Here is a 16,131-nt window from a genome sequence, read left to right on the forward strand (position 1 = left end):
TATGGGAGTTATTACTGCTACACTTTAGGGACAAGGACCCAAGAAAAAGTAGAGAAGAAATTTATATTTTTATAAGGAAGGTAAATTTTGATCTTTAATCTCTGTGGATAATATTCATTTTTCAACTAAGTGGGAAGCAATAGTTTCCAATGGAAAGAACTGGGGATAAAGAAAAAGTAAGACATTTCCATTAAAAAATGGTGTTCCTCTGTTTAGAATGCCAGGTGACAAGCAAAGGAGACACAATTAACTTCTGGGTGTTGCAATTAGGTAAATGAGGTTACCAAACTCTCAAAATCGCAATTTGGTGGAAGTGAACTCTTTTTGACATAATAGCTGGAACAGCAGAGTCATCCATATGTTAACTGAAGAATGTACTTCTCAAGATCTCAAAAATTATTCACTTCTTGCTTTCATTTTGTTGTTATGGGTGGGTTAGTGTATCAATGGTTGATATCCGAGTATTAATTATAATTATCTCTGGGTGGCAGAACTATGAATAGTTTTTCTTTGCTTTTTTATTTTATTTTTGTGTGTGTTCAGCTCTATTTTCTAAAATAAGCATGCATTACTTTTGTGATAGCAAAATAATCATTTCTAGAGTGCCTGCTTTGTGATACTCCTTCAGACACATACACCCTGATTTCTAACATTCAGTTGGGGGAAATCAGGATATACAGTATAAACAAAACCTCATCTATTTTGTTCTTGCTTACACTAGTTTCTGGGGTTGATTATTATCTAGATTTTAACATATGTGTGAAAACTGTTTTCCAGACAAAGCAGACAGACATGGAGCATATTCTTGGGACCTGCTGGATCTTATTTCTGATACACATAAAGTCAAAAGTTTAAAAACTTTCCTCATCTCCTTCCTTACTTACTACTCTTTGCTTGTAAGTAGGCCAACAAAGAGAAAACTATTGTAGTTTTTCAATAGTACATTAACAGAGTACAATTTAACAAGTGGGCAGAGGATATAGATTGTGTTTGTGTTGGGATATTCTTGACTCCCAACTTGAGAATGGACACTTCTGGGCAAATGAACGTTGAGGTCACTATTTTTACCTTCAGAGAGTGGCCCCCTTATGTCTAGTCCCCTCAGAGAGAAACTTAAATTTCCTAGATTATCTTCTAGGGGTTAGGATCATTTTAAATACTGAGTGATAATTTATCTTAATGAATGTTTGAGAAGATTCCACAACCTTGCTTGGAAACCAACTGTCAGAAACTAGTTTTTATTTTCAGCTTAAATTTTTCATATTTCATTTTTCCATTCTTTTAAATTCCTGCATTTGTGTGAAGATCACTGCATACAGATCATTTGTACACTTGCGGAACAATATATTAATCAATCCCTTAACCTTCTCTGAGTCAAATTTCCTTATTTTCTTTAGAAAATACATATCTTCTTTTTCTCCATGTGGCTCTTCTTTGGTCCTATATGAAGGTTACCAATATAGTATATTGAAATTCTCAAGTTTTTGTTTTTAAGAATGTAAAGCAGTAATTCTCATTAGTCATGGTTCAAATGACATGGAACCACATCTGGAGATACCGACTTCATAGATCTGGAGTAAGACATAAGCATACTCTTACATTTTTTAACATTGTCTTTTGAGGAGGAACTTTTTAGTTTGATGAAGTATCATTTTTCAATTTTTTTATAGTCTGTAATTTTTGAGTCTTAGGAAATTTTGCCTGATGTAAAGTGACTAACATTTTCTTCTATTGGTTTTATAGTTTTAGCTTTTAAATTTGGGTCTATGATCCATTTTGAGTTAAGTTTGGTATATACAGGTAAAGATCCAGAGTTGTTCTTTGCTTTTTTTTTTTTTTTTTTTTTGCGTGTGAATATTGTGCCAGTACTTTGGAAATCAATTTTATACATTGAATTGCCTTGGCACTTTTATCAAATATCAACAGAGCATATATGTGTTGGTCCATTTCTGGGCTTCTTTTCCATTGATCTATTAATTTTAATACTAATACCTTGACTATTGTAGCTTTATTATAAGTCTTAAGATCAGTAGTGTAAGTCCTCTGACTTTTTCCTTTGGTTTCAAAATTATTTTGGACATTCTATTTCCCTATACCTATACCTTTTATTTCTTATTTATTTTATTAGTATTTTTTTTTGAGAGAAAGAGAGAGAGAGAGAGGGAAAGAGGGATAGGGAGAGAGAGAATCTTAAGCAGGCACCACACCTAGTGCATAGCCCCAATGCAGGGCTCAGTCTCACAACCATGAGATCATGACCTGAACCAAAATCAAGAGTCAGACTCTCAACTGACTAGGCCACCCAAGTGGCCTATACATTTTACATTCCTGCATTTGTGTGAATGCACCCCCACCTATACATTTTACAATCAATTTATTAATTTCTGAAAAAGAATCTGTTTGGTTTTGGATTGTACTGAAACTATTTTGAGAACTGACATTTTAACAGTATTGATGCTTTCAATCCATGAGCATAGTATATAAGTATTTATTTAAGACATCTTTAATGTCTTTTAATAATATTTTATAGTTTTCAGCATAAAGGTTTCACACATTTTAAATTTATCCCTTTCATATTTCATACTTTACATGCTACTGTAAATTATTTTTCTTTACTTTTTATTTCCTTCAGTTATTTATATCCACAAATTCATTGAGATAAAATTGAAGAACAACCCACTGCCCATATGTAATGTATACAATTTGATCAGTTTTGACTTATTTATATACTCATGACACTATCATCACAATCAAAACAAAGGACATTTTCATCATTCTTCAAAGTTTCTTCATGCCTTTGCAGTTGATCCTTTCCTACACCTCTGGCCCCAGATATCTGTTAACCTGCCTTCTGTTATAATAAATTAGCTTGTATGCTCTAGAATTTTAGGTAAATCAAATCGTCCAGTATTACTTTTATTCTTGGCTTCTTTTACAAAACATAATGATTTCAAGATTCATCCATGTTATTGCATGCATGAATAATTGTTTCATTTTGTTGCTGAATACTGTTCTATTGTATGAATACACCAGGATTTATTTCTCTCTTCACCCATTGATGGACATTGGGTTGTTTCCAATTTATGGTGATTACAAATAAAGCTGTGATAAACATTTGTGTATGAGTCTCTGTATGGACATATGCTTTTGTTTCTCTTGAGTAAATACTTAGAAATGGAATGGCTTGGTTGGTATAGCATGTGAATGTTCAATTTTTAAGGAAACTGCCTAACCATATTTTTGTGATTTCAGATTCTGATTGTTCAATGATAATATATAGAAATACAATTGCTTTTTGCATTTGCTAGTGTATAGAAATGCAGTTGATTTCACTTTGTATTCTGTGGCTTTGTTACACTCACTTAATAGTATCATTGCTTTTTTTTTTATAGATCCCTTAGGGTTTTTCAATAAAGGTGATCATGTTGTCTATAAATGTAGACAGTATTTGGGGCACCTGGGTGGCTCAGTCAGTTGAGCATTGGACTTCAGCTCAGGTCATGATCTCACAGTTTGTGGGTTTGAGCCCTGCATCAGGCTCTGTGCTGACAGCTCAGAACCTGGAGCCTGCTTCCGATTCTGTGTCTCCCTCTCTTTTTGCCCCTCCTCCACTCATGTTCTCTCTCTCTCTCTCTCTCTCTCTCTCTCTCTCAGAAATAAACATTAAAAAAATATATAGACAGCTTTACTACTTTTTCAATTTTCATGCCTTTTATTTCTTTTTCTTGCCTTATTGCCCTGGCCAGGATCTCCACTATAAGATTGAATAAAAGTGGTAAAATTGGATATTCTTATAACTTGTTTTTCTGCTTTTTCATACAAAGCTAATGATGGACTCATATGAATCAAAAAGAATTCTCTTCTCTTCTACTGTTGGGTAGAGCTTGTGCAGAATTGGCTGCATTTCCTTTTAAATGTTTGATAAAATTCACCACTAAAGCCATCTGGGCCTGAAGTTTTCATTGTAGGACGTTTTAAAGTTAGAAACTCATTTTCTCTAATATAATAGGAACATTCAACTTAATGTATTTCTACTTTAGTGGATTTTGGTAGTTCATGTCATTTAAGAAATTGCCCATTTTATTTTAGTTATTGGAATATAATTTTCATAGGATTACCTTATTAGTCTTTTAATGCCCGCAGAATCAGTAATGATGCCTTGTTTCTTATTCATGGTGTTGGTAATTTGTGTCTTCTTTTTTCTTCATTATTAGTATAACTATGTTTGTCAATTTTTTTCCTCTTTTCAAAGAAGCAGTTTTTGATTTTCTTGATTTTCTCTAGTGTTTTTATGTTTCATATTTTATTGACTTTTGCTCTAATCTTTACTATATCTTTTCTTCTGCTACTTCAGTTTGTTTCCTTTTTTTCTAATTTGTAAAGTGGAAGCTTAGATCGTTGATTGGATATCTTCCTTTTTTCTCCCTTACATAAGTATTTAATGCTATCCCCCAGGCACTGCATTTTACATATCTTGTTGTACTGTATTTCCATTTTCATACAGTTAAAGTATTTTAAAATTAACTTTGTGATTTCTTCTGTGGCCTACAAGTTATTTGGCTGTGTGTCACTTAACTTAAAATATTTGAAGATTTCCCAGATATCATTTAAGGAAAATGATTTCTAATTTAAATCAGTGTGATAAGAGAACATACCATGTATGTGTTCAGTGTTTTAAATTTTATTGAGTCTTGTTTTAAGACCCCAAATCGTCTATCTCTTTAAATAGTTCACATGCACTTGAAAAGAATATGCATTTTACTATTGCTTGACAGAATTCTATAAATATGTATTTGGTCAAGTTGGTTGGTAGTGTTGTTCAAGTCTTAAATAGACATACTGATATTCTCTCTAGTTTCTTTATTGATTATTAAGAGTGGGATATTGAAATATCTAATTATAATTATGGATTTGTCTAATTCTGCCTTTAGTTTTCTCATGTTAATCTACATGTATTTTGAATCTCTGATAATAAGTACAAACACATTCAGGAGATTTGATGCCTCTTAAAAAATTTACCCCATCATCATTATGAATTTACTCTCTCTGGAAATGTTTGTTTTTCTGAAATCTATTTTGTCTAATACTTGTATAGCCACTTCTGTTTCCTTTTGACTATTGTTTTCACAGCGTATATCTTTTGGTATCAATTTACTTTTAACATATTGTATATTTATATGTCAAGTGTGTTTCTTTAATACAAGATAGAGATTAGCATTGTTTATGTTTTATGTAATTTAACAATATATATACCTTTAACTTGAAATATTTGGAAATTTATTTCTAAGTATTTCATATTTTTGAGACTATTTTAAATTCTACTATTTTATCTCTTTTTCTATCTTTTTTGGTTATTTATTTTACAAATTTATTCAGGCATAATTGAAGTACAATAAAACTGTACATATTTAAATATATAATTTGATCATTTTTGACTTACATATGCACCCATGAAACTATTACTACAGTCACATAATGAATGTTTCCATCACCAAACTATTGTATTGCAGGAGTATAAACTGTTATGTGAATATTGATGTAGTCAGGTTTAAATCTACCATCTTGCTATTTAGGCTTTATTTGTCCTATCTGTTCTTTGTTCTTTTTTCTTTTCTTCTTTTTTCTCTGTTACTTTTTCTTGTCAGATTAGTTTTTTTTAAATAATTCTATTTTATCTCCATTGTTAACATATTAGCTATACTTCTTTATTTTCTATTCTGTTGATGTAGACTTTACATTACATAGTTTTATTATCACAGTCTGTCTTCAAATAATATATTATCACATAAGAAACTTACTAACCTTGTTTTTCCATTTTGACCTTCCTCAGCTTGTGCTATTTTTGTAGTCAATTTTACTTACAAATCTACAAGCCACATAACGTATGGTTATTGCTTTTGCTCTAAGGAGATAAGAAATGAAAAAAAAAATGCCTTTTATACTTTATCACAACTTAACCTTTCCTGTGATCTTCATTTCTTTGAGTAGATCTACATTTCTATCTACGTTTACTTTACTTCTCCCTGAAGAACTTTCTTTGGTGTGTTCCATAGCTCTAGTCCGCTGGGGATGAATTCTCTCGATTTTTGTAAACCAAAATAAATTTACTTTGACTCTAATTTTCAAAAAGATATTTTTTCTGGGTATAGAATTCTAGGTTGGCAGTTCTTTTCCTTTTGTGCTTTAAAGATGTTGTTCCATTGTCTTCTCGCTTGTGTGGTTTCTTGAAAAGTCTACTTCATTATTTTTTATTATTGTTCATAATGTGCCATTTTTAGTCTTCCTGCTTTCAGGGCTTCTCCCTCAACTCCCTAGTTTATGTTAATTTTATTGTGATATGCCTTTGCATAGTTTTCTTCTTGTGTCTTCTGCATGAGTTGTGGTGAACTTGTTGGATTTAAGGATTTCTGTATTTTATCAAATTTGGAATATAAGGTGATTATTATTTCAAATATTTTTCTACCCCCTACCTTTCTGGGTCTTCAGTTATCCTTATGTTAGGCTTATTGTTATCTTCCCACAACCCACTGATGGCCTTTTTGTTTTTATTTTACTCTTTTTTTCCTATGTATTTCATTTTGTATAGTTATATTACTGTATTTATAAACTCACTTATTTCCCCTTCTGTAAAGTTTATTCTGTTTTTAATCCTATTTGGCATGATTTTTATTTCATATATTTTATTTTTCAGCCTTAGAAGTTCAGTTTTTGTTTTTTATTTTCCACTTCCCAAAATTTCAGGTTTCCCATACCTTCTTTATTAGATCTAGATATCTAGATATCTAAATATCTAAATCTAGATATCTAGAGTATCCAAATCTAGATATGGATTATCTAGATTTTAACTTAATATATACTATCAACATATTTAAGTGTGGTTCTTTTATTTTATTTTTTATTTTTTTTAACATTTATTTATTTTTGAGAGACAGAGAGATACAGAGTGCAAGCAGGGGAGGTGCAGAGAGAAAGGGAGACACAGAATTCGAAGCAGGCCCCAGGCTCTGAGCTGTAAGCACAGAGCCTGACACAGGGCTCAAACCCACAAACCACAAGATCATGACCTGAATCAAAGTCGGATGCTCAATCGACTGAGCCACCCAGGTGCCCCTATTTGAGTATGGTTCTAATCATTGATTTTTCTCTTGGATTTGCATCATACTTTCCCACTTCTTTGCACATTTGGCCATTTTTGGTTGAATGCTAACACATGTGAATTTTAGGTTGTTTTCTGGATTTTTGAAGGGAGTAATATTTTCTTTTTCTTTTATTTTTTATTTAAAAATTTTCTCTTTTAATGTTTATTTTATTGTATTTTATTTTATTTTGAAGGAAAGAGACGGAGCATGAGTAGGGAGACAGGGAGATGCAAAATCTGAAGCAGGATCCATGCTTTGAGCTGTCAGCACAGAGTTCAACACCAGGCTTGAACTCACAAGCCATGAGATCATGAGCTGAGCTGAAGTTGGAAGCTTAACTGACTGAGTCACCCAGGAGCCCTATGGGACTAATATTTCAAATATTTGAGAGCTTTGTTCTTGGATAAAGTTAAGTTACATGGGTCCAATATTATCCTTTGGGGCTTCCTTTCAAGGTTTGTTAGTGAGGGTTCAGATACCCTTTATTCTAGACTAATTTGCTAACAGAACAGTACAGTACTTCCGAAGACTCTACTACATACTCTGTATTAGAAGGGCTTTTTACTCTGGCTAGTGAGAATAGATCCTATTTCTGGACCAATTTAGCCTTTGAGAATTGAGCTGCCTCTTTCTAGTGGTTCCTCACTACTACTGGCCTCACTACTCATGTGCAGATCGGTACCTAGCCAGACACTCAAGGGAAACTCTTCTATAGCACCTCTCCTGCATTCTTCCTTTTACTAGCAGACTTCTCTCCTCTTTGTTACTTTGCTTTCAAGGTTTCAGCCACTTTTACCCCCCAAAATCTGTGTTCTGTCTCTGAAACTCAGCAAAATTGCAGTCTCTCTTTTGATTCTCCTCCTTATGTTGTGGCTTGGAAAATCTTCTCATGTAGTGAGCTTGGGCCTTTGTAGGGATCAAATCATTTGTTTCTGCTTTCCCAGGGATCACTGTCCAGTGCTTCCTGTTGTCCAGTATTCATTTTATTATTCCATATCTTGATCTTTGGTCTGTTTGTTTTTTGTTTTTTTAGAGGGAGAGAGAGAGAAGATCCTAAGCAGGCTCCATGCTCAGTGCAGAACACAACATGGGCCCAATCCCATGACCCTGGGATCATGACCTGAGCCCAAAAATGAAGAGTTGGATGCTCAACTGGATGAGCCACACAGTGCCCCTCTTTTGTCTGTTTTCAAAATTTTTTAAGGATGTAAGGCAAATCTGGTACTTTTTACTTCATCATGGCTGGACCTATGTTCTAAATGCAGAAAAAAAAAAGAAAAAAAGAAATTTATAGTAAAAATAGAAGATCCTATCACACAACTCAGGGCGAGAATACAACCAAGATTTGAGTATAAGGAATTGATCATATTCAGCAACCCAGGTGATGCTTTCTTTTTCTATCTCTTATCTCTGCATCTCTCTATCAGTCTCTGCTGACTGGTTGTTTTCTGTTTCTCCAGGCTGTATGGTTAAATGTGTCCACATCAAAATAAGTCAGGCAGAGAAAGGCAGATACCATATGTTTTCACTCATATGTGGATCTTGAGAAACTTAACAGAGGACCATGGGGGAGAGGAAGTGGGGTAGGTTACAGAGAGGGAGGCAAACCATAAGACACTCTTAAATACTGAGAACAAACTGAGGTTTGATGGGGGGTGGGAGAGAAGGGAAAGTGGGTGATGGGCATTGAGGAGGGCAGCTGTTGGGATGAGCACTGGGTGTTGCATGGAAAACAATTTGACAATAAATTATATTTAATATAAAAAATGTGTCCACTTCACAGGTGTCAGATTTACATATTATTGTTCTATTAACTTGCAGAAACTTCTTGAGGTATTTTCCTTTACAACATTAATTTGTTTGCAAAAACAGTTTGAGGTTCCTAGAAAACATGTAATTAAATATTATTTTAACAACATTATTTTACCTAAGAATGCTGATTTGAATTTACTATTTAATATGGCATTATAGTTAATATCAAAGTATTCTGCACATCATTTGTTTACCCTTGCACAATCTAGTTTCACTCAATTTTAAAAACAGTTGTTATGGTTTTGTTGATTTACTCATAATGATGTCTCCATTTGTTCTTGAGTGATTACAACTGATTTGGAATCCATACGTGTCTACAAATAATTTAAAATTTTCTGCCATTGCGTATTTATGTTCATGTGTACTCAATTTTATATTTTATTCTATTGTCTGATTAACATTAAGGCTTTCCTGGAAGCTGTGATATCTTCTCAACTTTGCCTCAACTAAATTGCTTGGTGCTATCAATAATTATTTTTTATTTGAAATGTTTCTTAAAAACAAAGCATATTAATTGTCTTTGTGGCAATTTTTCTATCATCAGACACCTTACTACTGATGTTTTCCCACCACAAAACACAGATATCACACCTTTATCTTTAACAAATTAAGAGCTGATTTGGAATGAAATTGAAAGTTTATAACTATACATCTCCTGGCAACTTATGGTACCATGTAGAAGAATATAGAAGAAATACTACTGAATATCATTGTATAACTACGACATTAAGGGTTTTTGAATGAAAGTGAGTCATAGGTCAGGTCAAGTATGCAGTTCAGTTCAAACATTGTCCAAAATATTGGTTGAACAAATAAGTGAATAAATATTGAATGTAATGTGAGCTATCCCCATTCATAAATTAACCATGGATCTCATTGAATTGAGAAGAAATAGATCATCTGAAAATACTGTGTAATAAATATGTGATTATATTCACTATTACACAACCTGGTTGTCTTTCTTAATTAAAAGTTTGTCTTAATTAATTTAAAAGCTTGCTGCTGTTTGATTTTAAAAATAATTTGCTGGGGCGCCTGGGTGGCGCAGTCGGTTAAGCGTCCGACTTCAGCCAGGTCACGATCTCGCGGTCAGTGAGTTCGAGCCCCGCGTCGGGCTCTGGGCTGATGGCTCAGAGCCTGGAGCCTGTTTCCGATTCTGTGTCTCCCTCTCTCTCTGCCCCTCCCCCGTTCATGCTCTGTCTCTCTCTGTCCCAAAAATAAATAAACGTTGAAAAAAAAATTAAAAAAAAAATAATAATTTGTAGATGTTTCTTGAAAACACATTCATTGTTGATTTTATACCTTCCTGGACTGTTTGGATTTATTTTTACCATGTGAATTTCTTTCCAAGAAATAAAATAAAAATGCTTGTTAAAAATTCAAAATGAAAAAAAAATTTACAATAAAAAACTCATTACTCAGACTTGACACCAAAAGCACAATCCATAAAAATAAAAATTGATAAATTGGACCTTATCAAAATTTAAAACTTCTGCTATGCCAAAGACTGTGTTAAGAAGATGAAAAGACAGGAGCCCTTGTATGGCTCAGTTGGTTGGGCATCTGACTCAATCTCAGCTTAGGTGTTGATCTCATGGTTGTGAGTTCAAACCCCATGTTGGGCTCTGTGCTGGTCACAAAGCCTACTTAAAAATAAAATACTTAGGAAGATTAAAAAACAAACTACAGAGTAGGAGGAAATATTTGTGGATCATGTATTGACAAGGAACTTGTGTCTAGAATCTATTAAGAACTTTCAAAGCCCAGTTATAATACAGCAAATAATCCCATTACAAAATGGGCAAAAGACAGCAAGAAATATTCCACTGAGGAGGATAAACATATGGGAAATAAGTACCTGAAAAGATATTCAACATTCTTGGCAATTTGAAAGGGCACATTCAAACCACAGTGCAGTCTCATGCACCCCTATCAGAATGGCTAAAATTAAAAAAAAAAAAGATAACACAAAATCCTGGTGATGGTGTTGAGAAACTGGTTCACTCGCACATTGATAGTGCAGATTTTAATGGTATAGCCACTCTGCTAAAGAGTGTGGCAATTTCTTAGAAAGCTAAACATGTATTTAACAAATGATTCAGCAAATGCATTCTGTCATTTATCCTAGAGATATGAAAATGTACATTCACACAAAAACCTGTACATGAATATTCAAAGCATCTTTATCTTAATAGTCAAAAACTAGAAATAACCCAAATGTTCTTCAATGGATTAATGGTTAAATAAACTGTGGTCCATACTTCCTATGAGACACTACTCAGCAATAAAAAGAGAACTATTGATACATCCTTTCATGGATTTCAATGGAATTATGCTGAGTGAAAAAGACCACTCTCAAAAGGTTATATGCTGTATGGTTTCATTTATATAACAGTTTTGAAATGGCAAAATGATAGAAATGGAAAACATGAGCTGTTTCCAGGGGTTAGGGAGGGGAGTTGGGAGGGATGGTGCACTGTGGTTATAAAGGGTAGCACCAACAAGCCTAGTGATGGAACTCTTCTGTGTCCTGACTGTTGTGGTGGTCAGACCAATCTACACATATGATAAAATTGTATGTATGAAAATTACATACACACATCGACACAAATGAGGGCATGTAAAACTAGTAAAATCTGAAATAGATCATTGGATTTAATCAGTGTTAATTTCCTGGTTATGATGTTATGCTATAGTTATGCAAGATATTATCATTGAGTGAAACTGGCTGAAGGATTTTTGGGATCTTGCTGTATTATTCCTTGAAACTGCATGTGAATCTACAGTTATCTAAAAGTACAAACTTAAAAAAAAGTGGTTATTCACTGCTATTATGAATATACTACTGTAGTCTGTACTTAGCATTGCTATAGACATCAATCTGAAGAATGATATCGAGTAACTCATTGGATCAAGTCAGAAAATTCTGGGGGACAAAAAAGAAAAGAAAGAAAAAGAAAGAAAGAAAGAAAGAAAGAAAGAAAGAAAGAAAGAAAGAAAGAAAGAAAAGAAAGAAAAGTAAGTGTTGGAGACTCTCCTGAAAGGAGTGATTTAATGAATCCTGAAGGGGATGCTGAGAGGCTGGAGTGTCTGGTCTAACTGGAGAACATGATCAAGTCCTAGCACTCATGTCATAGATCCAGGTTGGGTAGAAGGACACTGAAAGAAGCTCGACTATAGGCTGTATTTTCTGGAAGCAGATGATGAGATGGAAGTTAGGGTGTTTATTGGGGATTAGCATGGATAAAAGAAAGGTGATCATAATAGATCTCTGAAGGGAGCTCTACCCAATGGCTCAGGCATTAGATGTAGATCACTTTCATTGAGCAGAACCTCAGGTGAAGAGGCTATCTGCCACTGAGACAGATCCTGAAAGAGCTTAGTGTTGGAGAATGTCTCCTTGCTGCACTTCCCAAAGCTGGGCAACAAACCCTGCCTGGAATGGGGATGCAGGTAGTGTATTTTTATGTCTATCACAGTTGACATACATAGATCCAGGTCAGTGATGGAGTTAATACTGAACTCAAACAAATAGTAAAAATAAATAAATACAATGGAATTTGGAGAAAGAGACTGGGAACAAACATGCAGTTCTTCTTAACAACATGAGAGGATGTAACTTCATCTAAGAATAAAAGTGACTTTGGAAGGCTTTGGCTTCTTTCTGTAAATTGATGAAGATATGTAATGAATGTGGCATAGGCTTCGGTCTTTGAGCGCTCACTTTTTTTTTTTAATATCCCATTCTAGATAGTGTTTGCAATTGTTGGATTACTAAGAAATACTAGTTGAAATCATGCAAGGGATTTTATTATTATAATGGTTATTTTGGCTTTGCAGAAAAAAATGTTTCCACCCACCCACTTCCTGGTCTAAGGGACAACCTGCTACCTATCAGTCAGTTGCAGAAAATGTTGACAAAGTCTCACTCACTGAACTGATTTCACCCTCCATTTGAGCAACGGGATATTTTACAGATATGAGAGGCTGCTGTTTATCCTCCATTTAGGACTCCCTCAGTGTGTTCATAGAGATGGTTAGAACTGGCAGGTACCAGAGGAAAAACTCTTCAAAGGAGCCTGTTAGCATTTTCTTATTCCTGTTGAATGGAACCTGAAAAAGCTATTGTTACATTTCTTATGGAGTTCCCCAACGCCTCTTAGAAATGAGCCATATTTAGTTTAAAACAAATTTCCTGAAGTAAACAGTATATTTCCCTGATTTTCATCTCTCTTGGTGAGCTTCCAAAAAACTTGGAAGTGAATTAGTGTGCAATTTGCATCCAAATCTTAGCCAAGGGGATGTGGTTTATTATAATACATGGTCCTCCTAATTATTGAACAGCCCAAGAAAACTCGGCCCAGTGTGCATCTGTTCTTGCTTGACCACACTGCCAAACATAATTTGGCAAGCACAGAAATGTACATTGAGCAGACCTACAGTCTAATTTGCATTAGAGTTTGTGGTAATTATATGAAAGCTATAACTGAATGAGCTTGTCCTCTCTTTTTTAGATCACTTCATTTCTAAAAAATAAACAAGAAGCAAACCCCTCAAAGAATTTCCTTTTATATGTGTCTTTGAGGTTTCTCAATGTGATTTAATCATTGCCCAAGTGTTAGTTCTGCTTATACATGAAGAAAAAAACATCTTTCCCGCATATTTCATGCAGACTTTCTTCTATTAGCCTTGATATCTATGGGTCGACTGTGCATGTTTCAATATATATTTGATATCATTGCTCAAGAGAATGAATTAGGCTACTGCTGACCAGATGTCTGCATTATTTGGGAATTCGCATCCAAGAATCAACAAATAGGTTCATCGTCAAATTGTTTTAAGGAGTAATAAGTAGTCATTGAAAGAGCTGTAAATTAAAAATCGCAAAGTTCTCACTGAGATATTATCTTTGTTGGACAACCTTAAATAGACCACTAATCCCTCTGATTCTCAGCTTTTTTATCTATAAAATGGGGATATTGATGCCTCCTTTGTGTACCTTATATAGTTTATGGGGGTCTCAACTGGAAGAAAAAAATATTTAAAAGTATTTTGGTGTTGGGGCACGTGGGTGGCTCAGTTGTTTGACGGACTCCTGATTTTGGCTCAACTCATGATCTCACAGTGGTGAGATCAAGCCTTGTGTCAGGCTCTGCCCTGGGTGTGAAGCCTGCTTAGGATTCTCTCTCTCTCCCTCTCCCTCTGCCCTACTCAGGTGCACGTGTGTGCTCTCTCACTCTCTAAAAAAAAGTGTTTTGGTGTCAAAAGTATAAATGATAAAGTTGTTTAAAATGATATTATTATTAGCTACATATCAATACATACACCCAGTCTGTAGCAAATAATGTAGCCTACTGCACAAACTACGTTCAGAGACCATCAGGGAATCTGAAGCTTTAGCTGGTGGGGGTTCTGGCAGTTGGGGTGATTATGGCTCAAGTGCTCTAGAGTTGTACTGTCCAATATGGTAGCCACTAGCCACACGTATCGATTGAGCACTTGAAATGTAGCTAGCTTGAAATAAGATATGCTGTAAGTACAACATATACACAAGATAACAGACTGAGTATAATAAAAAGAGTAAAAAACCTTATTAATATTTTTCCAATGATTGCAGTACATTGAGTTAAGTACATGTATTTTCAAATTGTCTCTGTTGCTTTGACTTTTTGAATATGGCTTCTAGAGAAAAGAAAGAGGGAGAGGGAAACCAAGAAACAGACTTTAACTATAGAGAACAAATTGGTTGTTACCAGAGGAGAGGTGGCTGGGGGAGAGGTGCGGGAACAGGTTAAATAGGTGATGGGGATTAAGGAGTGCACTTGTGATGAGCGCCAGGTGTTGAATGGAAGTGTTACATCACTATATCGTACAGCTGAAACTAATGTTACACAGTATGTTAACTAGCTGGAATTTAAATAAAACCTTTAAAAAGTAAAAACATGGGGGGAAAATAAAGAAATTTAGCTTCTAGAAAACTGGAAATTACATAAATGACTTACATTATATTTCTCTTAGACAGTGCTACTCTAGGGCACGGATCTATGGAATATGTGAATTCTATCCAGGGCTAAAGCCAGAACCAGGAAATAAACAGGCAAATGAAGCACAAAGCAGGTGCAAAGCAACAGGATAGTGACGGGGGACCCCAAGCCAGAATTAGTGGATTCGGAAGGGTGAGTAGTAAATGGAGCTTAGAGGTATTTTTTGGAACATGTATTAGAATTGCACTTACAGAAAGCCCTTGGCTTTGTGGGTGGAGAGGGAGCTATTGAAGACACCAACCAGATCAGACATACCAGTATTATTCTTCAAAAACTATTATATTTAATAAAACCGCAACAGTCTAGAGCGTTCAGGGAACGCTTTTTTTGTGTGTGTGAATGTTTGACCGTTCTGGTCATTTTAGTGTTTATCCTTTAAATATCAAAGCTAAGACAAAATTTGAAGCATTTCATATGGAAATATTTCTTAAAATATGTTAGGAACTTTTTGTCTTCTTATACAGAATATACTGAACGTAATTTTTGTGGCATCGAATTTATATAAGGTAATTATCATGGATGTAAATTATAATTTTCTATAATGTATTAATGATCTACGAAATATTGTGGGGTTTGATTAGAGAGTGGCTGTTTGCTCCAACACTAAATGGCCCCAGCTGGGAATATGGTTCAAGCTATGTCTGTTTCTATATCTCTCCACATTTCCTTTTGCTACCAATCAGCACATTCTTATGTTCTCAATGTGTCTTCAAATAGCAGTCTTCACCCATTAATCTGTTGTATCTCGTTTGTATCTGTTGTATCTGTTTGTATCTCCAGAGTGGGGCTGGAAGTGGGGACAAAGAAAAGCAATTAAATGGCTCTTTTACAGTGTAGAAAAAGCAAGTGTAAATATGTTGAGTAAGGACCTGAGGTTTTTCCACCTACGCACAAGTTAATGATGATGGATTTCGTGACATTTTGCTTTATCACAGGCATTTTTTTTTGGCCGGTTCAATGTTAGGCACTATCATCTAAGCTTGCTTGCTTGAGAAATAAAATTTCAAATATTTGAGATTTAAATATGATACATTTTGCTGTGATACAGAGTCAGAAATAATAGACCCTTCCTGGCCTGCTAAACAAGATGCATCTCTTCCTATCAGGAAGGGACATAATGCTTTCAGCTTATTGGG

At 34.5% G+C, this 16,131-nt stretch overlaps 1 long non-coding RNA gene across 1 annotated transcript in view; it reads left to right on the forward strand.

Moving 5' to 3' along the window:
* LOC147580159 (uncharacterized) overlaps window positions 1-9,945 on the forward strand; it is a 78,942-nt gene extending 68,997 nt beyond the window's left edge. Inside the window, exon 3 of the long non-coding RNA XR_015252563.1 lies at window positions 8,173-9,945. This is a non-coding gene — a long non-coding RNA (uncharacterized LOC147580159). The remainder of the gene's footprint in view (window positions 1-8,172) is intronic.
* Window positions 9,946-16,131: the final 6,186 nt, after the last annotated feature.

Source organism: Puma concolor, chromosome B3, assembly GCF_028749965.1.
Source record: "Puma concolor isolate L17-30 chromosome B3, mPumCon1.1.hap2, whole genome shotgun sequence".
In the NCBI taxonomy this organism is placed as follows: domain Eukaryota; kingdom Metazoa; phylum Chordata; class Mammalia; order Carnivora; family Felidae; genus Puma; species Puma concolor.